The sequence below is a fragment of the Mustela nivalis genome (genome assembly GCF_964662115.1).
Source record: "Mustela nivalis genome assembly, chromosome: 1".
NCBI lineage: Eukaryota > Metazoa > Chordata > Mammalia > Carnivora > Mustelidae > Mustela > Mustela nivalis.
This window is the reverse complement of record NC_139020.1, coordinates 103,892,733-103,918,550: the sequence shown is the minus strand read 5'-3', so window position 1 is coordinate 103,918,550 and position 25,818 is coordinate 103,892,733. Positions and strand designations below refer to the sequence as shown.

The following is a 25,818-nucleotide window of genomic DNA, read 5'->3' as shown; positions in this document are numbered from 1 at the left end:
CACAAATGCTTCCCTTCTGAAGACCTAGCATTTAGGGTACTCATGGATGTCATGACACTCTCCCCTGCTGGACCTAAGCCACACCACAGTTGGCACGGGCATTCAGGCCAATGGTGCTGCTCTTCCTGCTCTGCCCACCGCTCCTCCCTTGGGCTACCCATGCTGGTAGCCTGTGGAAGGAGGAGGTGGGGCTGCGGGTACAGGCAGCTGGTGGGGGTGGTGAGTCCGGCGCCCTCTGCTTCCGTGGCCTCCTCGTTCGTTCCTAGCGCTCTCTCTGGGCCTCAGCACCGCGCGTCGCCCTCCGGGCGGGGTGTGGTGGCGAGGGCCTAGCAGCTGCGTGCGCAGCCTTGGCGCAGGCGCGTGTCTGTCCTGGACCTCTGTGGTGGCCCCCGGGCGCTAGAGACCTAGAGGGCGCCCAGGTGAGGGAGGCTGAGCGGAGGCGTGGTTTCTGCTTTCCGGCTACGGCTGAGGCAGCAGCGGTGGTGGAGCGTCGGAGAAGCCGGGTGGAGTAAGTAAGGGTGGCATACCGGTCGTATTCTGGGAGCTGCCTCGTGGTCCTGCTGTTTCCCGGGCGCACCGCGTGTCGCCCTTGCCGCGTTGCCTGCGGCCATGTGAGTGATGATGGCGGGCAGAGCCAGCAACGTGGCGCTTTGGCCATCTTTGAGAGCTACCCTCTGGCCTATGTGTGTGTACGCTTGGGTTCTCTTCCTGCCCGAAAAGCGAACTTCCAGGCGACACGGGATGCTCAGTGGGACTTCGAGGGGCCGAGGGAGGCAAGTGGACGAGACTGTGGCAGCACAGGGTTAGGCCCTAGGCTTGCCCATACCGCTCCCTCGCCCCATGCCCCGGCGCCTCTGAATGCCTTCCCGCCGGTCGGGACAGTCGGTGGCGGTGACATGCCGTCTGAGAAAGTCTTCTCTGAGGACCTAAGGACATGCATGCCCCGGGGTGCCGGTCTCCCCAGCACCAACCCCTCCTCTGCGGAGATGGCCACCCACCACTACCCCTTGGCTGTGGGCCGAGCCCCTAGCTTCTGCTGAGGGCCCTCCTGCCAGGTGGGGCCCAGGGCTGTTCTTGGCCTGAAAAAAGAAAGAAAAGGCAAGGAAAAAAGACGTAACCCTTGAACATCGGTCCACCTTTAGTCAAGAGATCACAGACTGTACCAGCCTGGGTTAAAAGACCTTTCCCTTCCCCCTAACCCAATCCCGCAGGAGCCAGGAGGGGTGGACGGGGGAGCCAGAGGAACGGCAGACCACACATGCCACAGATCGGGCCTGAGGTGTGGGAACTATTGAATTGGATGTGAGGCTTTTTGTTTTGTTGTTGTTGACTATGGACTGTTTTTGTTTTGTTTTGTTTCTTTAATGGCCCCAGATGAAGGTATTTTTTTTTTTTTTTAAAGATTTTATTTATTTATTTGTCAGAGAGCGAGCGAGAGCGAGCACAGGCAGACAGAGTGGAAGGCAGAGTCAGAGGGAGAAGCAGGCTCCCTGCGGAGCAAGGAGCCCAATGCGGGACTCGATCCCAGGACGCTGGGATCATGACTTGAGCCGAAGGCAGCTGCTTAACCAACTGAGCCACCCAGGCATCCCAGACGAAGGTATTCTTATAAGCTTTGGAGGCCCTGGAAAACTTCAAGATCTTCCTGGGATGTTGGTTGTCTAGGGTAGTAAAAAGGCAAGGTTAAAAGACACTGTTAGGAGACAAAGCCGTTTATATCTCTTGAGTTTAGTCCAGTATGTGTGTGTGTGTGTGCCCTTTGCTTCTTCTGGGGTGTGAGAGAGTGTGAATTTCTCCTCCTCTATAAGGTGCACTTTTCCAGAGATTTGAAGTCACCAAGTCCTATCTCTGTCCTGTGAACAGTCCTACGTAAATGTAGGTAGATTCTCTCCTTTCTCTTGCATTATCAATCGCTGGAGTATTCTGCATGTGAGGCTTTTCCTGATGACACTGTTTAAAAATCTAGAGTTCTTTTCCTACCAGTTGCATTTTAAATTCATGCCTTCCATGTAGTGAAGGCATCCTGGGTCCCTTTGTAATTGGTGATGCAATTACATTAATCAGCAACACATGTACAGGTTAGTGACAGCATGATGGCAATATTGATATTTCTGCATTTATCTCAGAATTTGTAAAATAAAATAAAACTCAGGGAAACCACATATTTATTGTATTTCAGTAGAGAAAAATTAAATTTATTATATATCATTCCTCTGATCACTCCTGGTGTGGCTGCTCCTTGGACTTCAGTCTCCTCTCTCTGGGAAGTGGTCTCCTGAAGTTGCAGGATTCACCCTCTTCAGAATCTTTCTGCTCTGTTTAGCACTCAGGAATGAGCTTTTAGGACCACTTGTTTCAACAGTTTAGAATTTTCTTTCCCAACTCTGGAGAGAAGGGCTTGGTCCCTTCCATAGCAGAGAGATGGGCCTCTTCTCAGGGAAGGCATGCGGGAGGGGTGGAAGAGGTGAGAGAAGGTAGGAGACTGGCAGGAATTGATGGAACAAGAAGAAGTGTTTGTGACAGCAAGCATGTCAAGGAGACAGGAAGAAGGTATGGAGAAAGGGTTTGGAAGGAGAACCAAGGCAAGTGCATGAAACTTTTGACTGAAAATGATATTACATCAACTAAAAACATGGTTCTTAAAGAGTACAGTGTTGAAAATTTGTATTGTAATCACAATTACAAATCTTTCTGGAAAGATCAGTAGCAGATCATATAGTTTTGAAATACTATATCCTGTGTCCTCAAAGGTTTATGTTTCCTGATTATTTTCTGTGAACGCTGGGATTTGCCCTATTTGGATCCTGCAACTCCATGATAAAGTGGAAGGAGTTTTTGAAAGGTTTTGAAGCCAGACAGATCTGAATTGTCTCCTATTAGTAACTGCAAACGTAAGCCCATTACGTAATCTCTCTGAGCCTTGATTTCTCCATCTGTAGCTATCTACCCAAGGTAGAGACTATTAAGCAATTAAATGCAAATACAAAATAGAATACTCAAGACAATCAACACAGTACCTGGCACATAGCAATTGCTCAATAGATGGTTAAAATTGTTAATATTGTGTATATTATTCCATTGTGTTAAAATATCTTAGAGTAATTATTTCCTTAGCTCTGGTTTTTGGCATCTGAAAGGTTTTGAAGTTTTCTAAGTTTTGTTTGTCTAAGCTATTCAAGACCATACTACCATAAAAACTTTTGCCCAGAATGCAGATTTCCTAGTACTGTATTCCTAGAAGTGAAATTATTAGGTCAGATGTGTAAACAGCTTTGTAGCTTGCCAGTTGGTACTTAGAGACATTGGACCAATTTGAAATGCAAATGCAATATCTGGGTGTATTTATCCCCAGGGTCTGGTCAATAACAATACTCTAAAAATATTTAAATTTGTGGGACGCCTGGGTGGCTCAGTTCGTTAAGCAGCTGCCTTTGGCTCAGGTCATGATCCCAGCATCCTGGGATCAGGCTCCCTCTGCCTCTGCCTGCCATTCTGTCTGCCTGTGCTCGCTCGCTCTCTCTCTCTCTCTGATAAATAAATAAAATCTTAAAAAAAATATTTAAATTTGTGATGAGTCCTGAGACCTTCTCTTTTATATAAGATTCAAATCTTTATACTTTTAAAGAGCTTTTTCAATCATATTTGCTGTGTATATATTTTTCTACAGTCTGTTATTTGTGGTGGAGTCCTATTCCATTTCATTGTGCTGAGGTTTTTGTATATATCTTTCTATAAAATATATCTATCTTATAATAGGAATGCATTTCATTTTTCTTTAATAGTCATAAATTTATCTATCATCCATTAAAATAAAAATTTAAAAATATTTGATTCTTTAACACATCTGCAGCTTTAAATAGTTAACTGTGGGTACTAAAGACTTATTATTAATCCATTGCCCAAGATTTATTACTTAATATTTCATATGTGTTACTTATTCTGTATAGTAGGTGCTTGTAGTCTGATATTTTGAGTATATTTCTGGGATCTTGATTCAATTTCATTTGTCATTTTTTCCCCTTTTTTTTTTAAAGGGGCAGAAGGAGAGGGAAATGCAGACTCCACCAAACAGGAAGCCTAACTCGAGATCCATCCCAGGACTCTAGGATCATGACCTGAGCCAAAGGCAAATAGATGCTTAACTGAGTGAGCCACCCAGGTACCTCCATATTCTTGCTAGTTTTATTTTATTAAAATTCACCAAGGAGTTTTAGTGTTTTGGAATATGGTATTTTAATTGTTTTCTCCTACAATCTGTATGCAAACTTTGGTGAATGTTTATTCTATTTTTGTTTACCTATATGTTCTGATTTTTTCTATAGTGAACATGCAGAAATAGCATACATTTAAAAATAAGAAAAATATGACATAAAGGATCTTTAGTGGTAATGAAATGTAAGAGGGCAGCATGATTTAACTTTATAACTAAGCATTGGTTGGAATAGGCAGAAAAGTATGGATCATTGTCTCACTGGCTTCTTTACATAGATTTCATCAAGCTCTCCTGTTTATTGAGGGCTGAAACATTTTATTCTTAACTACAACTCTCAAAGAACCACACTGAGACTTGCAAGACCAGGAATAGTCTTGGCACAATATAGGTAGTTTGTTTGAATTTGCTAAATACGTAATAGTGTCACCTTGATATTTTTTCTTTTTTTTTTTTTGTGCTAATAACAATTGCCATAAATTAAATAAAAGGGATGACTTCTGTCTGATTTCTGTTTTTGATTGAAATGTACTGATCTAGGGGCATCCGGGTGGTTCATTTGGTTAAGCATCTGCCTTCTGTTCAAGTCATGATCCAGGATTCTGGGATCGAACTCTGCATGGGAGCCTGCTTGTCCCTCTCCCTCTGTCCCCTTCCCCAACTTTGTTCTCTCTTGCACATTCTCTTTCTTTCTCTCAAATAAATAAATAAAATAAAAAAAGAAAGAAAGATAGAAAGAAATGTGCTGACTTTGCTTCCAGACATGATAGAGTATAATAGGGACTGGATTTACCCTTCAGCCTTAAATAGCTAGAACACTGGACAAAATATATAATAGTTTCTGGAATGTGGACAGCAGGTAGAACAAATCTTTGATCCCTCAGAGATGAAAAGCAAATGAGGTGAGTTTTACAATTGACTCAGTATACTGCATGGATAGATTCAGTGCAGGGAAAAAGGAACAAATGCTCCAGGCTATAAATATAAATTGGGAGTTCTGAGAGGTCAGTGCAGCTAGAACTTGTGGGGCTGAGTAAAGGAGGGCAGGAAACCACAAAGAGAGAGCTCTGGATATTTACAGAGAGACCCCCTTAAGTCTTTGATTGAGTGATCTGTACATTTGTAAGTGGAAACTCCTGAGGCCATGGAAAGGATCACCCTGAAGCTGTAAATCAAACAATTCTTGAAGCTCCGATGGAGCTGGGAATATTTCTTGCCAGAGTAGAAGGATCTCATAATTTCCAAGGCATCGGGGAGATATCTCAGAGAGTTGTTTTCTTAGTAGTAAGGCTAAATGAGCCGTAGACTAAATTAAAGACTCCTCTGGCTTCAAAGGAGGCTTCGAAAAAGACAAACTGATTCTAAGTGACGTGATTACACCAGAACGCAATCCAAAACTAATTGAGGAAATTCAATTTCCTCAATAGCACCAGAGGGATAAAATTCACAATGTCAGGCATCCAATAATAAAAAAAATTACCAGGTATGCAAAGAAGTGGGAAAATATCCATAAGTGAGGGAGAAGTCAATCAATAGAAGCAGTCTCAGAAATGACAAAGATATTAAAGTGAGAAGACAAAGATATTAAAACAGCTTTTATAAATACACTCCATATTTTCAAGAACAGAGAGGAAAACCTGAGATAGAATGGAAGATATAAAATATTTTAGAAATGATACATAGGGATGCCCGAGTATCTCAGTTAAGTGTCTGCCTTCAGCTCAGGTTGTGATCTTGAGGTCCTGGGATGGAGCCCAGGCTCCCTGCTCAGTGGGAAGTCTGCTTCTTCCCTTTATCCCACCACCAGGTTTGTGCATGCACTGTCTCTGTAAAATCTAAAAAAAAAAAAAAAAAAAAAAAGGAAGTCTTTTACAAAGAGACTTTTACAAAGTCTTTATACAAAGAGAAACAAAGGTAAGTTAGAGCAAATGTTCTTATCAGAAACTATACAAACTAATATAACTACTTACAAATTTTCTTTCTTTCTTTTTTTTTTTTTTTAAAGATTTTATATATTTATTTGACAGAGTGAGCACAAGCAGGGGGAGCCACAGGCAGAGGGGGAAGCAGGTTTCCCACTAAGCAAGGAACTTGATGTGTGGGACTCAATCCTGAGCGGAAGGCAGACGCTTAATGACTGAGACACCCAGGCACCCCTTGACGGGAGAATTTAATGCATTTACATTTAAACCTGTTATTTTAAATTTGATAGGTAAGGACTTACTAATGCCACATTATTGTTTTCTGGCTGTTTTGTTCACTTGTTCCTTTTTTTCTCTTTTGTGAATTGATAGTTTTCCATATTGGTATGCTTTGATTCCCTCCGGTTTATTTTTTATGTATCTGCTGTAGGTTTTTGCTTTGTGGTTATCACGGGGGTTACCATAAAACATTCTATAAATAGAACATCTTATAGCTATAAGTTACCACTTCAAGCTGATACCAGCTTGACTTTGATTATATATAAAAACTTGATTCTTTCACTCCTCCCATTTTATATTTTTGATGTCACAATTTATAACTTTTTATATTGTATATCCGATAACAAATTAGTATAGTTATTTTTAATACTTTGGTCCTTTAACCTTTATACTTAGAGTTTAATGGCTAACACTTAACTATATTACAGTATTAGAGTATTTGGAATTTGACTACATACTGACGTTTACCAGCATGTTGTATGTTTTTATGTTACTAATAGTGCCCTTTCATTTCAACCTGAAGAACTCTTTTCAGCATTTCTTGTAAGGCTATTCTAGAGATGAACTCAATCAGCTTTTGGCTGTCTGGGGAAATCTTTTTCTCTCCTTCATTTGTAAAGGACAGCTTTGATAGGTAAAGTATTATTGGTTGGGAGTTTTTTTTTTTTTTCTTTCAGCATTTTGAATATATCTCTCTTTGCCTTCATAGTTTCTTATGATAAATCCATTGATAGTCTTATGGGAATTTCCTTGTATGTGAAGAATTTTTTTTTTCTCTTGCTGCTTTTAAAATTTTCACTTTGTCTCTGAATTTAGAATGTTTTATTATGGGGTGCCTAGATGACTCAGTGGGTTAAGCCTCTGCCTTCAGCTCAGGTCATGATCTCAGGGTCCTGGGATCGAACCCCATGTCAGGCTCTCTGCTAGTCAGGGAACCTGCTTCCCCCACCCTCCGCCTGCCTCTCTGCCTGCTTGTGATCTGTCAAATGGATAAATAAAATCTTAAAAAAAAAAAGAATATTTTATTATAATATGTCTTGAATAAAATCTTTTTGAATTGAAATATTTTGGGAACCTATGATTTTCATGAACTTATATGTCTAAATCTCTCTCCAGGTTTGGTGAGTTCTCAGTCATTAGTTATTTAAATAAATTTTCTTCCCTTTTCTCCCTCTTTTCTTCTTCTGGGACTCTAACAATGCACAGAATTTTTTCTTAATGCTGTTCCATATTTCATTAGATTTTCTTCATTCTTCATTCTTTTTTCTTTTGTTCTCCTCTGAATAATTTGTTTCTTTTATTTTTTTAAGTTTTTATTTTTTTAAGTAATCTCTACACCCAACATAGGGTTTAACTCACAACGCTGAGATCAAGAGTCGCATGTTCTTCTGACTGTGCCAGCCAAGTGCCCCTCCTCTGTATAATTTCAAATGACCTGTCTTCTACTTCACATATTCTTTTTGTTTGATCCAGTATGCTCTTGATGCTCTCTATTGTGTTTTTCATTTCATTCATTGTATTCTTTCATACGAATTCTTTAAATTCTTAGAATTCCTGTTTGTTCTTTTCTGTGATTTCTATCTTCGTTAAACTTCTCATTTTGTTCATGTATTGTTTTCCTGATTTTGTTGAATTGTCTTTCTGTATTTTCTTGTAGTTCACTGAGGTTCCTTAAAACAACTATTTTTAATTCTTCATTGGGCAAATCATAGTTCTCCATTTCTTTGGGGTCAGTTCCTGGAAACTTACTGTTTTTCTTTGCTAGTGTTATATTCCCTTGATTTTTAAAATGTTTCCCAAAGTCTTGCATTACTGCCTTCACATCTGAAGAAATAGTCACTTTAGCCTTTACTGAATGGCTTTGGGAGAGAAATACCTTTTGTCAGGCCTATTAAGGATTCTGAGGCTTTCTCAGATCTTTTCTATGGATATCCCTGCTTCATATTTACTTTTCCCTCTTGCAAGTGGGTGGGATTCTTAAGATTTTATACAAAGCCAGGCTGGGTGCTGACAGCTTCCCCTTTGTTTTCCCTGGGTTGGTGCTGAATGCTTAAGTTTACTTTCACCTAATCCTGCAGGGCTTGGCCAGCTTTCTGCAAAAGCTCACTCTAACTGCACCTCAGGATACACACAGGGAGCTGGTGTGGGTGGGGCATGTTGAGCTTTGTTGTGGGTCCCTGCAGACCCCTTGTGGCATCCCCAGAAGCTCCTACTTGGTCTTCTTGATGGAATAAATGACACAGTTAATAAAATCTTTGTCCCTTTGATGCTCTTCAAGAGCCCTGTCTGCTGGTCTCCAGCCACTCTCTAACCCAACCTCCCCTACCCCGACCCCCAGGTCATGCAGTACTCCTCACTATTCTGGAGGGGTGAAAAAGAAGTGGGTCCCTTTGGCAGCATCATGGACATCTGGGGATGCTGGACACTTAGTCACACATTCTCACTATCACCTGTGGGAGAAATCATGGGCTGAGTAGGTCATTCTTGGGATGAGATGTGCTGCCTTGGGGGAGGGGTGACATGGGTAAAGAGAAACTGTTTCCTCTTATTTTCTCCAGTATGTCCAACATCAGATTTTTTTTGCTCCAACAGTGTGCTGGAACTTCTCCATTGGATTCCTGGACTTTCACAAAGGCACTCTTGTCCATGGGTGATTGTCAGAGTCAGTGTTCTTTAGGGAGAAGATGATAGAAAACTCTCATTTCACCATTTTGATGACTTTACTCTGTATGTTGTAATCAAAACATTTGAAAGCATTATTCAGTCTATATAGGTGCTTAACACATCAAGAGCAGACTCAATAACTCAGCAAGCATAAACTTTGGAAATTTAGTGTTATTGTTGTTGCCAGTTGTTCTCCATAATTTAGCAGGCTCTGAGGTTATTTTAGGGAAGACTTAATTCAGAGTTCCAGAAACTCCCTCAAACTTGCATATGCTAAAAAGAGACACAAGACTACGTGTTTCACTGAACCAAAGGTTTAGAGAGAGCCTCATGAGGCACCAGATTGGATTCTGGAAAGCCACCAGAAACCAAGTTGTTTCTTCCTCTTTACGTCTGTCTCTGAGGTCTCGTGGTCTTTTATTTCTGTTCTCTCTGAGAGCATGCTTCATTCTCTTCTTTCCTTTGCTTTTTTGTCTGCTCAGCCTCTCATCCATTCTCTTCAGTATCCATATAGCCTAAATAGAATGGCTATATCCAGTACTAAATTTCCATAAGAGACAATCTGATCAGCCCAGCTTGGTGAGGTATCTATCCTTGGGCCAATCAAATGTGGCCAGGAATATGAAATCAATAAGAATATACCTATGGAAATTACCCCCATAGGAAAGGGCAGTTCTCAGAGAAGAATCCCAAAAGAAGTCTCTTACAACCAGATATCACTGATGTCATTGCAAGGACTTATCAACAAGAGGAAGACCATTACAAGATAATTAATTAATAACTGCCTTATTCTGAAAAAGGATATGAGGCAGCTAATTCTTAAAGAATGTACAGGTACAGATTTTAATATCACAAGCCTGGAAAACACATAAATTCAGTATTAAAATACTTTACTCCAAAATCATTAAGAATTTCAAGTGTGGCTTAGTTTATATTATTGTTCTAAGTGGAAAGTTTTATTCGTAGTGATTACAGGTAAGTGTGGAGATTTTAAAAATGAGTGTTTGGCTGGTTTGTTTCTTTTTATTTAAACACAGCCTGTATTTTAGCCAAAACTAAATTAGTAAGAAAATGTGATAAAATAAGAACTAGTAAATCAATTTGAATTTAATCAACAGAGGGAGCTAGTTTTAGATATTTAAAATATCTTGGTCAGTTGTAATGTTTTAGTTAACGAATTGTTGAAATTTCATAAGGAAATGAAACCCAGTTGTCTGGCTTTACCAGGTGTTTCTATATGACTATAGCTAATGGTACCCCAGCAGGGGTATTGAATGTTTTAGGCTACATATCTTGTTTTACTGCTAACTGAGTAGGGGAAGTAAAATGCGGAACAAATCATTACTCTGGACAGGAAGCAATAGAAAGGCAAATCAACGTTGTTCTTGACTTGGTCCTTTGCATTGTTTTTATACTTTTACTGGAAATACTTTATAGCAATGCCCTTTTGGATCACCATTTAGTTGATCAGTAAATGGGTATCTGATATAGTGCAAGCCCCAGCTGGGACTGAATGTTTCTTTTCCCCTGGGGAAAGGCCCTATAGCCTGAGTTAGTTTGCATATGATTCAGGTGGCTAGAAAAAGGAGAGAGTGCTGACTTGGGGAACAGGCTTCCCACAGTTGAGGAGAGGGGCTATATTCTCCAGCAGGCATGGGTGCATACCCTTTTGTGCAATTATAATTAGAAAGTAGGAATGTTCTGGAGTGCCTGGGTGGCTCAGTTGGTTAAGTGTCCACCTGTGTCTTAGGTCATGATCCCAGGGTCCTAGGATCAAACCCTGCATCAGGCTCTCCGCTCAGCAGTGAGTTTGCTTCTTCCTCTCCCTCTGTGATCTCTCTCACTTTCTCTCACTCTCAAATAAATAAATAAAATCTTAAAAACAAACAAACAAACAAACCCAAACAAACCAGAAAGTAGGAATGTGAAGGAGGGAGGGATTAAGTAACAACAAGCTTCATTAAGTTGTTCTGCCTAGAACCCTTGGTGAAGTGTGGCTTAGCGGTAGGTTCAGCTTGGGGGATAAACAAATAATTGCAAGCTAGGCTCTTGGGTAGCTTAGCCTCTTGAGTTTCTTTGTGATGGGAAGTAAAAATCTGAAGAATTGGCCCTTCCTTTAGCGTAACCTCAAGAGTTAAAAAGCTGGGCTCTTGCTAGCCTCACTTGAGCCCAGAGTTTTCTTAAAGAGCCCAGTCCTGCAGGGATTTGCCACTGACTTTTGTCCAGACAAAAAACAAAAACAAAAACAAAAACAAACCCCCCAAAAACAGCTCAGAGGGGGCCGGAGGGATTCTACTAACAGATTACCAGGGAGGGAATATGCAAGTAGTTGTAGTTGGATAGTGTAAACAATAGTGTGAGAATTGGTGGCTCTTCCTTACTGGGGCATTAGCAAGATTAGTGAAGGAGACTCCAAGATTGGCTGTGTACATTAAGTGAGGTGACAAGGACGTTCTTATACCTGCAGCTCTGCACTTTCCCCTTTCCACTGGATCATCCTCATTTACTTATAAACTGGGTATGGTGTCTCCCATCTTTAAAAAAGCCTACACTAGATCCTTCATCTCTCTTCAGATGTCAGACCATCTCTCTGCCTTTCTTCCCAGAAAAACATCTCAAAAGAATTACCTACATTCTGCCTTTAATTCTTTATCTCCCTTAAAGACTATTCTTTAGTTTTAGGATGGTTTTGTCATTAAATAACAGAAAACTGTGGGGACGCCTGGGTGGTTCAGTTGGTTGCGTGTCCAGCTCTTGGTTTTGGCTCAGGTGATGATCTTGGGGATCATGGGCTTGGGCCTGTCAAGGGGCTCTGCTTTTCTTTCTCCCTCTGCTCCTCCCCCAGGATGTTCTCTCTCTCTCTCAAATAAATAAGTAAGTAAATGAAGTCTTTAAAAAAATAACAGAATATTCTGAATCAACTGGGGATTTATGAATTTAAATAACAAGAACCCCACAAACAGACCAGGCTTCAGTCGTGAGTTCTAGCTCTGCTTTGTGGCAATTCTCTTGAGTCTGCTCTTCTTTTTGGCATTGCTTTATCCTCAGACTGGTTTCAAGATGGTTTCTGTAGAACTAGGTGTCACGTGCAGAAATGACAGTAGCCAATGGAAGAAGAGAAGCTGTCTTTTCTTTATGTTTCTTTTTAAGGAAAAAGAGACCTTTACAGAGATCTTCCAACAAACTTCCCGTCATGTTCTGTTAGAATTATATCACATTCTGTTTCCTAAATATATTGCTAGAGGAAAGTAGATTATAGTGGTTGGCTTGCACCAATCAGGATTTACACTGGAGTTGGGCATAGGATTCTGTCTGAAGGAAGGAAGGGAGAACAGATTCTGGTGAAGTATCTAACGTGTCAGTTTAACTCTTGTTTACAACACTACACTGGGATGAAACCGCACAAGGCTTCAAATTCCAATGAGCATTTCTTTGTCTTCACCTTACTCTACCTTTTAGCAACATTTGTCTTTTTGAGTACACTTTAGCTTCTGCCACATCATGTTCTCTTGTTTTTTCCTTCTCCCTTGTTGTTTCTTCTTGGTTTTCTGTGTACCAGGATTATAAAACAGGACTCATCCTATATTGTCTTCAGCTTTTTCTTCCCAACACAATCAGATGATTCCAACATTTCAAAGTAAAGAATGAGATGATTAGCTAGGACTTGCAAAAGAGGTGGTGAAGAGTGGGTTTTATGTCTGTTAGTTGATTAAAAATCCATCCGTATAAAAGAGGATGAAGAGACCAACCCCTTTTAAGAAATTAAAGAGAAAATTACTTTAGAGATCTGTAATATAAGTTTTCTCCCGCAGTAGGGAAGCAGTGGGGTACTTCTTCTTCTCGATCAGTTTAGTGAAAGGGGTTTTATTGGGGAACACTTGGAGAGTGGGGGCACAGAGGACTAGAGTCTGACTGTGGTTGGCTAGCTGCTCCAGTGGCAGGATAAAGAGGTGATGTTGTGTTGGGCATGGCTGCTTTCCCAGAGTTTTGGACAAATGATGCTTCAGAGCTTCCCATAGACCTTATATAATACATGCATAGAAAACAGGTATAGGGTTTTCTTGGATCTGCCCAAGAGAGCTGCTTGGGGAAAAATAAACAAACCCTGGAGATGTACTCTTAGATTCTGGGTAGTGAGGGGAAAATTTAATGTGACCAGCCATGGGAGAGGCATTTATTTAGAACAAAGGAACTTCATTCCAAGATTTCTGGATATAATGGAGCTCTGAAAAAGCCACAGAATAGTCCCGTAAAATAAGAATAAGCTCTAAATAACCTAAGTAACTTTGTTTACTTTGTAAGTCAATTAAGATCTTTCTGGCCCCATACCTTTTCTCCCTCTCCAGTCTGTTTCAACCCTGAGGAAGGTTGAAGGTTTTAGGTGAGAAATGGAGCTGAAGGTTTTAGGTGAAAAAAATAAAGAGCCACCTATACCATTTTCCCACTAGAGGCAGCCAGGTTGGAGCACACTCAAGCTGGGGAATGGTGGAGAAGCTTCAACTCATCAATTTGGAAGTTGTTACTACTTTGGACCACTTGTGATGCTGAAATGAAACTGTTTTTGTGTATGTGTGTCTGACCAGAGGTAACTTGATGACGTTTTATTATTTAAGAATGTCTAGGAAAGTCACAAAATTGCCTTTGATTTTATTTAAGGAGCAGGAAACAATCAGTTCCATTGAGGGGATGATATGAACAGGTTGTGGAGAAAAAGAATAAAGTGGTTTTCTGATTACACTAAATGCATCCGTCTTGCTCAGTGTATCATTAAGATGGACTTTTCTGTCTTCCATCCAACTTCTAAATGAGCTTGTGCCCAAGATCTGTGCTAGACCTTCTCCTCATCGTTGTCTACATTTTCTTGACATGTTATCCTTTCTCATTGTATGGCTTTGACCTACTTTATGCTGCCTTTCAAATGTGTACCAAATGTATACCTGTAGCCCAAACATTTTCTGAGCCCCAGAATCATTAACCTAATGCACTGGCAACTCCACTTCCTGCTAGTCTAATAGGCATCTTTACATGCAGATTTTCCTGTCCCCGTTTCCACCATTTGTTTTTTTCCGGTTCTTTCCCATAATTAATAAAGAGCATCAGTTGCTTAACCCCTAAATTTAAGTGCCATTTTGGATTTTCCTCTTTTCTTTGTCGCTTACTTCCAGCCCATAACCAAGTCTTACCAGTTCTATTTGAAGAATATATCCCTAGTCAATCCTCTTCTTTCCGTCTCTACTGTCATCCCTTCCTCCTAGTTACCATCAACTTCTCCTGAACTAGTCTAAGCCCTCCTTCCTGGTCTTTCATCTTCCCCTCTATCCCTGTTAATCTGTTTCCTACATCACCAGAGTGAATTTTATTTTATATTATTATTTTTTAAAGATTTTATTTATTTATTTGTCAGAGAGAGAGAGCATAAGCAGCAAGAGTGGCAGGCAGAGGGAGAAGCAGGCTTTGTGCTGAGCAGAGAGCCTGATGCAGGACTTGATCCCAGGACTTTGGGATGATGATCTGAGCCAAAGGCAGACACATAACTAACTGAGCCACCCAGGTGTCCCACACCAGAGTGAATTTTAAACATTTAACTCCAGTCATATCACTGCTCTGATTAAATCCTCTATTATTTTCCTATTTCATAAAAATAAAATTCAGGTTCCTAATCATGGCCTGCAGAAGCCTTTATGATCTGGTCTTTGTCTTCCTTTTTAAGTTCCTATTGACCATCCCCTCTTTGTTCACTAGGCTGCAGTCACTCTTCCCTGAAGGGCCCAGTCTTGTGTTTACCTCAGGGGCTTTGTACTTTCTGTTCCTTCTGTTTGGAATGTTCTTTTACTGACTCTGATAAGGATGACTTCTTCTCAGCCTTGATGTCTCTGCTCTAATATCACCTCTTTGGGAAGGTTTTTCCTGAGCAAGGAGCTCCTTCTGAATCCTCTGTTATTCTCTATTTAGTCACCTTATTTCTTGTATCAATGGCACTTATTACAAATTTAAATGATCTTATCTGTTTACTTATATTATTTTCTGTTTAATAAATAGGGGGGAAACATCCAACAATGAGTAGGTATCCTCTGAAGGAACTAGGTAAATCTGAATTAGAAGAGCCCAGAATGAAATCACAGGGGTCCTGAAGTTTGTTCAGAGGGGAGGATGTCACTTCAAGGTGAGGTTTTGTCCAACTGAGTGGGTTACTGCCCCACTCTGCCATGCTACCTGGGAAGAAGGGTATAATATCCTCATGGTCGGGAGAAGATAGATGTAGCAGTAATTAGTTTTCTCTTTTCTGCAGCCAGAAGATGATAGAGAAGGAAACTTACTTAAGGCTTGAGTAGGCTCTCACCAAGAAAATCCTATCAGAATGGCATAAAGGGCAATACTTCTATGCATTCCACTCTGTAATGGCCAGACTGAGTAACAAATCCTTCAGTACAGAGGGCCCAGGTAATGAACTCCCTCCTCAGGGACAGAGGGTTCTACTGGAGCCCTCAAGACCTCCTAAAGCTGAAAACAGATTTAGCGTACACCCAAGTGATAGTGGTTCCAAGGTGACTTGGATAAAGTGCTGTGAGTCACAGAAGTGATGAGAAATTCTGGGATACTGTCCTATGTTTATAACTTCCATTCCCTCCTCCACAACCAAATTCAAATTGCAAATAGCAATAGGTGACAATGAATATTTAATCAACGTATTATGGTGGGAAATGCATGAGCATGTGGCCAGACATCTGATTTTGAATTATATCTCTGTCACTTAACTGGCTTAATAATACTGGGAAAGTTACTTAACGTCTCTGAATCTTAATTTCTCCATTTAAGGAATAATTACCTTTTAAGCTGTTCAGGTTTAAGGTACTGATACGTGGAAAGGGCCTGACAAATGATGGTATGATCATTATGGTGGGAGAGCTTTTGCTTATACCTCGCTGTGCTAAAACACTTCACAGGCATAATAAAATGCAAGGCCTATCTTAACTTTCTCCTCCCATCTCTAAGCTAAACCTTGGAGGATCTGAGACTTTTAGAGAAGCTGAATGCTGTAAAGCAAGAAGTTGATTTCAAGTAAATTAGGGTCAAGATTGACATCCAATGGGGCACCTGGGTGGCTCAGTGGGTTAAGCCTCTGCCTTCGGCTCAGGTCATGATCCCAGGGTCCTGGGATCAAGCCCCACATCGGGCTCTCTGCTCAGCAGGGAGCCTGCTTCCTCCTCTCTCTCTGCCTGCCTCTGCCTACTTGTGGTTTCTGTCTGTCAAATAAATAAATAAAATCTTTAAAAAAAAAAAGGTTGACATCCAACATATCACTGATGTATATTAAGACATGGAGGTACCTGTGATCCATGCTGGAAAACAAAAGGCAATCTAATTCCAAGGGATAGGAGGTTACCAGGAAGTAGCACTGTTACAAGGTGGCAGACTGAATCATAAGAGATTAAGTTTAAACAGATGAGGGGCGCCTGGGTGGCTCAGTGGGTAAAGCCGCTGCCTTCGGCTCAGGTCATGATCTCAGGGTCCTGGGATCGAGTCCCGCATCAGGCTCTCTGCTCAGCAGGGAGCCTGCTTCCTCCTCTCTCTCTGCCTGCCTCTCCATCTACTTGTGATTTCTCTCTGTCAAATAAATAAAATCTTTAAAAAAAAAATAGAGGAATGACAACATACGTCAGTTCAACTTCTCAGTAGACAAATGGAAAACCATTTGTTTTCCAATCCAAAGGCCATGAGACTATGTTAATTCCTCCACATATCATTCAATTTTTTCAAAGCTTCTGTTTTCTAGCCCTTTACCAATGACATCTTACATATCCCTTCAAAGACTGGGTAATTGTTTGCCATGAGGGATGAGACAGTTGTACATAAATGTGGGTGGTGATGGCAGTTATGTTTTCTGTTGTAAAGATGAAGAAGCTAAAAGAGCAAGTCTGAAAGAAATAGTAAATCAGATGTAAAGAGAATGTTTCCTGGTTCATTCTTTGCCCTGGGAGGGTCCGGGAATATTCCTGGTCATGGGTTCAAAATGATCTCCGTGTAATGTGGGAGTTTCATTTTTCACACCTGTGTCAATATGAACAACCTCCCTTTTAGGTGTTCTTTTTCAGATGCAAGATGAAGGCTTAGGTGTCTTCTCTATGCTAAGTTCTGATTTGTCACAAGATAGGGCCTTGCTAGCTTACAGGCAACGTCTGTCCTCCTATCAGCATCATCCCCCAAACAAGTAGCTAATCAGAATGGAAGAAAGCAAGTAACAATTTTTTTTTTTCACTTAAATAGCACTGTTTTATTTGTCCCATGCAGGTACCACTTTTATAACCGTCATTATTACATATGTTTATAAACACTTTTTGAAATGCATTACACAAGAACTATCACATCCATTCTCTGAAATAACACTCTTCTCAAAGTTTTTTGCACAGAACAGACAAGAGTTCTGTGTAATACAGTGTATGACACAATGCTTGGTGCATAGCAGCAGTTCTCTGACAAAAATGATCCCTATTGTTATTACTATTGCTGTTGGCACCACTCCATGAGGATCACATCCTTAGCCTCATTGGGGGCATTCTTGAAAGTCAAATGTCAGTGTGGTCTTCAGAGATAGTTTGTGGAGGGTGGTAAATTGCAGCCTTAAACTAAATTCTTGTAACTTGTTCCATCTATGGAATACACATGTTTCTACTTCTCTCTCTTCATCCACGCATCCACCCATCTATCCATCCATCCGTTCAGTGTGGCACAAACCAGGGAAATAATTTCCTGTTAGTCAAATCATCTAACAAGAAACAGAGATTCTTCAACCTTCTATAAGGAAACCTCAGTAGAAATACTTGAGAGTGAGAGAATGGATCTCTCCTGGTGGTTCTATGAGGGAAGACTTGTCAGAACCTTTCGGTTAGAGTTTTCTTGTCTTTGGACAGTGCTTAGATGAGCCATTCCTGTCTATTGGTCTCTAACAGCAACTACAGGCCTGAGCTGATCCATGTCCTGCTTGACCTCACATCAGCTTTCTGGCCGCCTCTGCATTTTGCCTGACTTTAATTATCCTGTAACAGCTGCTGTCTCCTTCCATGGTGCTGGCCTGGCTTCCAGTTGGCTTCATGAGAGCAGGCAGCCAAGGAACTAGAAGAAAATTTCTCCATGTCTTTGCAAAGGGATGTTTGCCCTGATAGTGTGACTGCTGTGAGTTGCAGAGTCTCTCTTCTATAATCCTTGCTATTAGCAGTGGTGTTTTCTGCTCTTGAGTCTGCTGTTGCCAGAGATAGCTGGAAAAAACCTTGCAGATCACATAAGGAATGTGTCCTTGGATGTGGATCACTTTCATCAGGCAGGGAACCAAAGCACTACTCATTCTGTCTCTCTGGAGAGTCACAGTCATGAAAGCCTTAACTGCATGGAGAAGCTAAGCAGCTGTATTAATATGCTGGAAAATACCCCAGCAAAGATATCGGGGCAGGAAGTGGCCCTGGGATAGTGCTCAGCCTACAAGGGCTGAGGCCTTTTCTCAGGGCTCTGTCAGCAGACTTAGAGTGTGGAACTGTTAGGAGTTTTAAGGAATTGGGACAAGGGAACCAAGGAGGAGCAAGTGCTCCTGGGCCTGGGCCCGTGGATTCCTGATGACCTGATGCCATTCTCAGGACTGGAGGGTCAGTCAACCATTCCAGGACACAAGAGTCATAGGACAGTCACTGGGGAGAGCTGTTTGCTTGAAGCAGCCTGAGCCCACATGATTGGGGTGGAGAATCAAAATCATCCCCCAAACAAGTAGCATAATCAGAATGGAAGAAAGTATGAGGACTGGGTCAAGGAGAGTGGTTCAAGTTTGTGAGGGAGTCACCCTTTTCTTGTGGAGCCCATGTAATTCTGGGGGGTTGGGTGTGAGGGCTTGAAGTAGCTGTTCAGGGTGCAGAGATGGAATGTGGAGCTGGGAACATCGTGAAATGGGAATCCTGAAAGTTCCTAAGGCTGTAGGATTGATGAGATTCCTTGTTTAGTTGGCCATCCTGATTATAAAACCATGTCTTATAAGGATCTGTGGAATTTTGTTCATTTCCTTTGTCCATGATGTGGACTGTTCTCACAGGAAAGGCAACTATGAAATTTGCAAGCCTATGAACAGCCACCCTTTTAGGTGTTCTTTCTCAGATGCAAGATGAAGGCTTAGGTGTCTTCTCTATGCTGAGTTCTGATTTGTCACAAGATACAGCCTTGCTAGCTTACAGGCAATGTCTGTGCTCCGGTCAGCATCAGTAGCTTCTGCAACCTGAGGATTCACAGCTGAGGTGCCGGTATTTGGTTAAATGCCTTCCATTTTTTTTTCTCCACAACCGCTCCACCATGTCTTTCTGAAATATTTTTTGTCATGTCATCTAATCATTTTGTCCTTTACTAGCAGAAGAGGAAGCCTCTGAAAGTCTTAAATGTTTTTTTTAAACTTGATGCTTAAAAAAATAGAGGCAAGTCAGAGAGAGTTATGATAAACTTGAGAAAGACTATATAACACACATTTCGAGGACTATTTAACTATTGGTTAAATCTGAAAAATACTAATGTAATGAAAATAAAGGGTCTGGTAGGGTCTCATTTGAGTCTTCAGTTGACAGAACGACCTCTGAAGTCACCAGTCTCTTGAGGCCTCATGATCAAATGAGAGAGCCACCAGAGCAGTGTTTCTAAAATGGTGTGTGCAGGTAGACTGTTCAGGATCTTACTGAAATGCAGATGCTGATTCAGTAGGAGGAGGCAATGCTGCTCTACCATTCAGACTTGAATAGCTAGGCCTAGAAGACCTCTATGGAGTTCTCAATCCTGGCTCTATCTTGGAATCAGTCTTCTTAGGAATTTAAAAAGGACTTCCTTTTTAAACTTCTTGGGAGTTTTTTTTTTTTTTTAAAGATTTTATTTATTTATTTGACAGAGAGAAATCACAAGTACACTGAGAGGCAGGCAGAGAGAGAGAGAGAGAAGGAAGCAGGCTCCCTGCTGAGCAGAGAGCTCGATGCAGGACTCGATCCCAGGACCCTGAGATCATGACCTGAGCCGAAGGCAGCGGCTTAACCCACTGAGCCACCCAGGCGCCCCTAAACTTCTTGGGAGTTTAAAAGGACTCCCAGGCACCCAGGCCCTACTTTCAGTGATATAATTGGTCTGAGATGGGTCAAGCACAAGTCTTTTCGTAAAAGCTCTTGAGGTAATTCTAATATGCTGTCAAGGTTTAGTATTATTATGGTGAGCTCTAGGAGTCTATGAAAAAAGGTATATACACAAACATATGCATATATGCTTATGTATGCATGTGTATGACTATGTACTCATATAAGGTAAAAGAGTGTTCCATTTCATTTTTTCAGAGAATTTAGAAAGTAGAGAATCTGTTCCCTTTCTGCTTATGATGTGTGAGTAGGGATGGAAGAGAAGAATTGGAGGAAAAAGCAAAATGACTATCAGCCAAAGAACCACAAAAGTGAACAAGGCCCATCCTTTAACCCCCTGAACATCCAGGAGGTCTGAGCCATTGAGATAGGCTGCCTAACACAGAGCTTGTCAACCAAATTGGCCTGTCAGATCTTGGACTATGGCCTGACTGAGATTTTATACTAAAACTCTTTCTGTCTTTAAACCTAAGTAGCTCGCTCAATAAACCGGTAAGGGTAACCTGCCTGCCAGTAAGTGATTTGGAAACCTTATTCTAAGCTTGGAAAATTTGAATGCATTGACCATAGACCAAACACCTGTAATAAAAGGGAGGGGAAAAAGGTTTTGACTGTTTATTCAAGCTGAAGAAGGAGGTTCAAGTACCTGATTTCCATTGCATCATTCATTGGAAAAGCAAAAGCAAAGAGAAATGGCTCTTTTGAAATCACAGCTGTCTTCAAGGATGGTGAATGTTGTTAAAAAAAAAAACACAACTGTAAGTCAAGGCCTCTGTTGAAAGGGTATATGGCCTGTTTGTTCAGCTGAGCCTCTTGAAGGGTTTACTTGAAATTGGGGCTTGGGTGACTTGGGAAGGAGGGGCTGAATGGCTCACCTCAAACTGTATGGAAAAATCTGGACCTAGGGTGTGGTGATGACAGGAAAGAGGGGAGAGAAGGAGGGAGAGGCATGAGCAAGACCAGGATGTCTCATGATAGGTGTGGGTAGTGAGATATGCCCAGTGCTGAGTGTCCAAGAGACCTTTGAGAGCAGGTTGCCTACATGAGTGTTGGCTGATGTAGGGCAGCCCTGTAATGTCTTCCCATGGTTGCCTTGTGTTCCTGTCTTGGGGTCTCATAAGAAAGTGCTGGTCCTAAGTGAATCACCCCAGGGCCAGGGTAAAGAACAAGCCCAGGGAGGCAGAATGGGTGGCCAGGCAGCCTGGGAATCAGAGCTAAAGGAGCTCTGAGCACTGCCCTGCTAGTTTGCAGAAATCTCAGGAGAGTCTGGACTTTCCACAGGTGCAGGACTGGAATTTAAACCAGTCCTATCTAGATCTTAAAGGGGCATGGCTACCCCAGCTGCCATGAGGGCCACATTTCAAGTGAGGTTTATTGAATGATGTGATGGAAAAAATGACTAAGTTTGCATGTTTTCCTTATGTATGTGCTTTGAACTATTACCAGTTTATAGTTTATTTGAAAGTAGCTGAACCCAAAGGGTATAGGGAGTGGGTTGTTTTAATATATCATATGGCTAGGATGAGGGGATTTCTTGACTTGCTACTTGAGAAAAATGACTTATTGAGAATCTAAACTCTGAAAGACTCAAAAACTACTAGACTGTACTTCCTTAGTGATATGACTGGCAATTGTGAGAACACGGACCTTGATATTTGTCCAGAGAGGTGTAAGGCTTTAGTCCCAAACCACATGGCTAGAGACTGTGCTCATTTTCCATTTCTGAATTGCTCAGAGCTCAGTTGAAGTCACAGGTTTTGAAGAGGTACAGAGTTACTTGGCAGAAATAAGTTGAATTCTTGGAAAAAGTTTAATGCCTTTGAATCATGTTTAAAGTTCCTGTGGCTGATGCTGGGTTTTAGGAGAGGATTTCCATATAGGTAAGTAATTTCACAGAAAAACTGTTTTCCTTAGCTATAAGGATACTTTAAAACACATACAATATAAATGCAATGTATTTTTTGCCCAGTGCATGGGCCAGGGTGCTGGTAGCAGGGCGATGGTCTGGAACTATGCTGAGGGGGCACGCTGGGCTTGAAATCTTGGCTGAGTTCCTCTTATCTAGCTGTGCACCCCTGAGTGGGGCTACATCTGCTGGGGAGGAAGGGATGCCTTTTTTTCTAATGCTCCTGCCCTGAGGGGGCACCTTTCCCTAATTCACACAAGGGTGTCTCATAAGCAGGCAACTGAGAGACCTTAGGAAGTGATGCTGCATCACACCGTTAGTCTCCCTTTGGCTATTTTGAGTTGGCGGTCAGGATGCCTGTCCAGGTGCCCACATTGAAGGCAGGCAAAAGGAAACTTGGATATGCCTCAGGATAGATCAGTTTGGACTGATCAGTTCTCAGTTGCTTTGGGAAAATTAAAATACTTGCAGACTTGTTATTTAACTCTAGACAGCAAACCTCTATATGTTCTTGAGTTAGCCTGGGCTTGCCTTATCAATGTATTACATTTTCTGGAGCTTAAAGATAAAAATGTATTATGCCCACATGGCATTCTCCGACTCTTTAGAGTTTTGGAGGTGAGTGGTGGAAACCAGACTATAAGCTCTATGAGGGCATGGGCCTGGTTCTATCATGTTCAATGCTGCATATCCTGCTTTAAGCACAGTGCTTGCCATAGAGTATGCACTGGATACATATATTTGAATTAAATGATTTATGAATGGTGCCTGGTGGAGGTGGAGGTGGATGAGGACAGAGGAGAAAAGACAAATTTCATGCAGTGGCTGACCGAAAACAAAACCACATTTATTTGGGGGCACATTTAAAACAAGTCCTTCTTAAAAATAATTTCTCAGGGAGCTGGCTGTTATGTTAGTAGAAGAGCTAAAAGTCAATAAGATTCTATAAAAGTACATGCTTATTTGTATTTAACTCTAAAGATTCAGGTGTCTTTATTGATGGTATAGCTTCCTGAGAAACATGTGTGTGGGGCATTCACTATTTTTTAAATCAGATTTTGCTGAATATCTTCTATGCCTGACACTAGAGAGATTATATCCAAGACACAGTTTCTGTGCTCACGATGCACACCAGTGTGTGTAATCCAGAAATGGTCCCTGGAACAGGTGTTTCTAATAAGGTGTGTCAAATGCCGTGGCAGAATGCCCAAGGTTCCCTACATGAGCAAATCTGGGACACATCTAAACCAGCCTGAGTAGGATAAAGGAAGGCTTCCTGGAGGAAGTGGATGTTTTCAGTCTCTCTCATATATGGTTCCTTGTGATTAGGTGGGCTATGGCTTTTCTATTTTCTCAATCTTCCAAGGTATAGTCCCACTAGAGGTTCTGTCCTGGGGTTGGCCACGCCTCCTTCTGTGGAGAGCATCTCCCACCTAGGAGAAGCTTACACCTGAAAAAAGTCCCCATTTCCTCCCCTGCAACTGCTATTTGACCCTTGTGGAGAAGAACAGAACTATACTTAACATATCTTCCAATACTGGCCAAAATTTGTTGAAAAGAGCGTTGTATGCAGGAATTTCTGAATGAAAAATAGCCACTTCTTTAAATGTTTTAGCTATAATGTTTTCTGATTCTAAATTGGCTATATTCTCAGATTAAGAAATTTAAGTGATGTTGTAAAGTTTAGGATTTTCACTTCAAGAATAAAAATTCAAATCACTTGTATTCCATTCCTTAGTGTCTAGTTTTTTGTGAAGAACACTATGACAGGATGACTTTACAAAAAATGGATCATCTTTCCTTGTTGGTGATAGCAAAATAAAGAACAAAAATTTGATTTGGGTTTGAAAGTTTCTATTAACTGAATAAGAATGGTCTCATTTTGAATAGCTTTCATAGTATGTATATAATTATCTGTTGATTACACCCATATCCTGTTCTCATTTAGGATGCATTTTGGAGGGGAAGAAAATTTAAATGTATTGATTATTAAAATGAGAGGCTAATAATACTCTAGGTAACCGGTGGTATGCAGGGCACTTACAGACAGCTCTGTTCCTTGGGGAGGCAGGACTCTGGTCAAAAATTGAAATGGAAAAAGATATGGTGGTTTACTATCTCTATCTGGATGAACCTTATATACTTTAAACTCAACTCTAAACCTAAACTTATCAGCTTCTGCCTTAAAGCTGCTCTGCCTTTGTGTGCCCGTCCTTGTAAAGGTTATCACTGGCCATCTAGTTGCCCAAAGAAGAAATCTGGGCATTTTCCTTTATTTCTCTTTTCTTCTTTTCTTTTGCTCTTCACTCCTTACTTCTGGTCACCTACCAAACCCTGTTGGCTCTACCTTTTTTTTTTTTTTTTAGTTTTTATTGATTGATTGATATATTTTTTTAAGATTTATTTATTTATTTTTAAACATTTTATTTATTTATTTGACAGACAGAGATCACAAGTAGGCAGAGAGGCAGGCAGAGAGAGAAGAGGAAGCAGACTCCCTACAGAGCAGAGAGCCTGACATGGGACTCGATCCCAGGACCCTGGGATCATGACCTGAGCTGAAGACAGAGGCTTTTAACCACTGAGCTAACCACTGAGCCACCCAGGCGCCCTTATTTATTTATTTGACAGAGAGAGCACAAGTAGGGGGAGCCGCAGAGGCGGAGGGAGAAGCAGGGTCCCGCTGAGCAGGGAGCCCAAAGCGGGCCTCAATCTCAGGACTCCGGGATCATGACTTGAACTGAAGGCAGACACTTAACTATCTGAGCCACCCAGGGACCCCTGATTTATTTTTTGTTGTTCAAGGATTATTGAAGATACTATAGCACAGCAGAAAGATTCAAATGGCTCCACATGGTGTTTGAAATTCATCCGGACTGTAGGCTGCGTGAACTGCAGGTTGGACATACTGCCCGATTCTAAGAATTTCAATATTTCCTTAGTGTCAGGCTCTACTTCATTGATCTCTTGATCCAGGGCTGAGACCTCACGCACACAGTTATCTCTGCTTTCTCTCTCCTCCTGCTGCAGCTTGTTGGAGATATTTCTCACCGAGCCTTTCTGAAGCTGCTTCGTCTCACGTGTGGCAAAGCTGCTATCTTGTTGCAGAGTTTCTTCCTGGGAATAATGGTAATCTCTGTCACATACACTGGTACGGATGTCATTGCCCAGGCATGAGTAGTACTTTTCAGTGACGCCACAGCCTGTCTTTTTCATGGTTTTGGTGTGAATTTGGCCTGTGCTGTTGGTTCTGATAAAAGATGGCTCTACTGTTTGTTTGTTTATTTATTTATTTATATCTGGAATACATTTATTTATTTGTTTTTCTTTCTTTTTTTATGTTCAGTTAGCCAGCATATAATATATCATCAGTTTTTGATGTAGTGCTCAACAGTTCATTAGGCTCTATCCTTTAAATGCTACTTGAATCCATTCGTGTTTTTGTATCCCCAGAAAACTTCCCTCAGACCTCCATCATCTCTCACCTGGCTAGCTGGCAGGTAGCAGCTTTCTGATTTCCCTGCCTCCTTTCTTACCTTACTCTAAGCCATTTTCCATGTGACATCCAAGCTAATCTTCATAATGTGCACATCTAATTGTCCCTCACTTGCTAAAACCCTGCAGTGGTCCTACACTGCCTTCAGTTAATGTCCAGGGTCCTATGGGTCACATAGCCCTTCAGGAATAAGTCCTGGG

The 25,818-nt window shown here is 41.3% G+C and overlaps 1 pseudogene across 1 annotated transcript; it reads right to left on the bottom strand.

Moving 5' to 3' along the window:
• Positions 1-926: 926 nt before the first annotated feature.
• LOC309859998 (small ribosomal subunit protein eS17 pseudogene) lies at positions 927-25,338 on the bottom strand (annotated as a pseudogene). Its single transcript has 2 exons — positions 25,000-25,338; positions 927-1,079 (listed from the first exon to the last, which is right to left on the bottom strand). The product of its transcript is annotated as a small ribosomal subunit protein eS17 pseudogene (transcript).
• Positions 25,339-25,818: the final 480 nt, after the last annotated feature.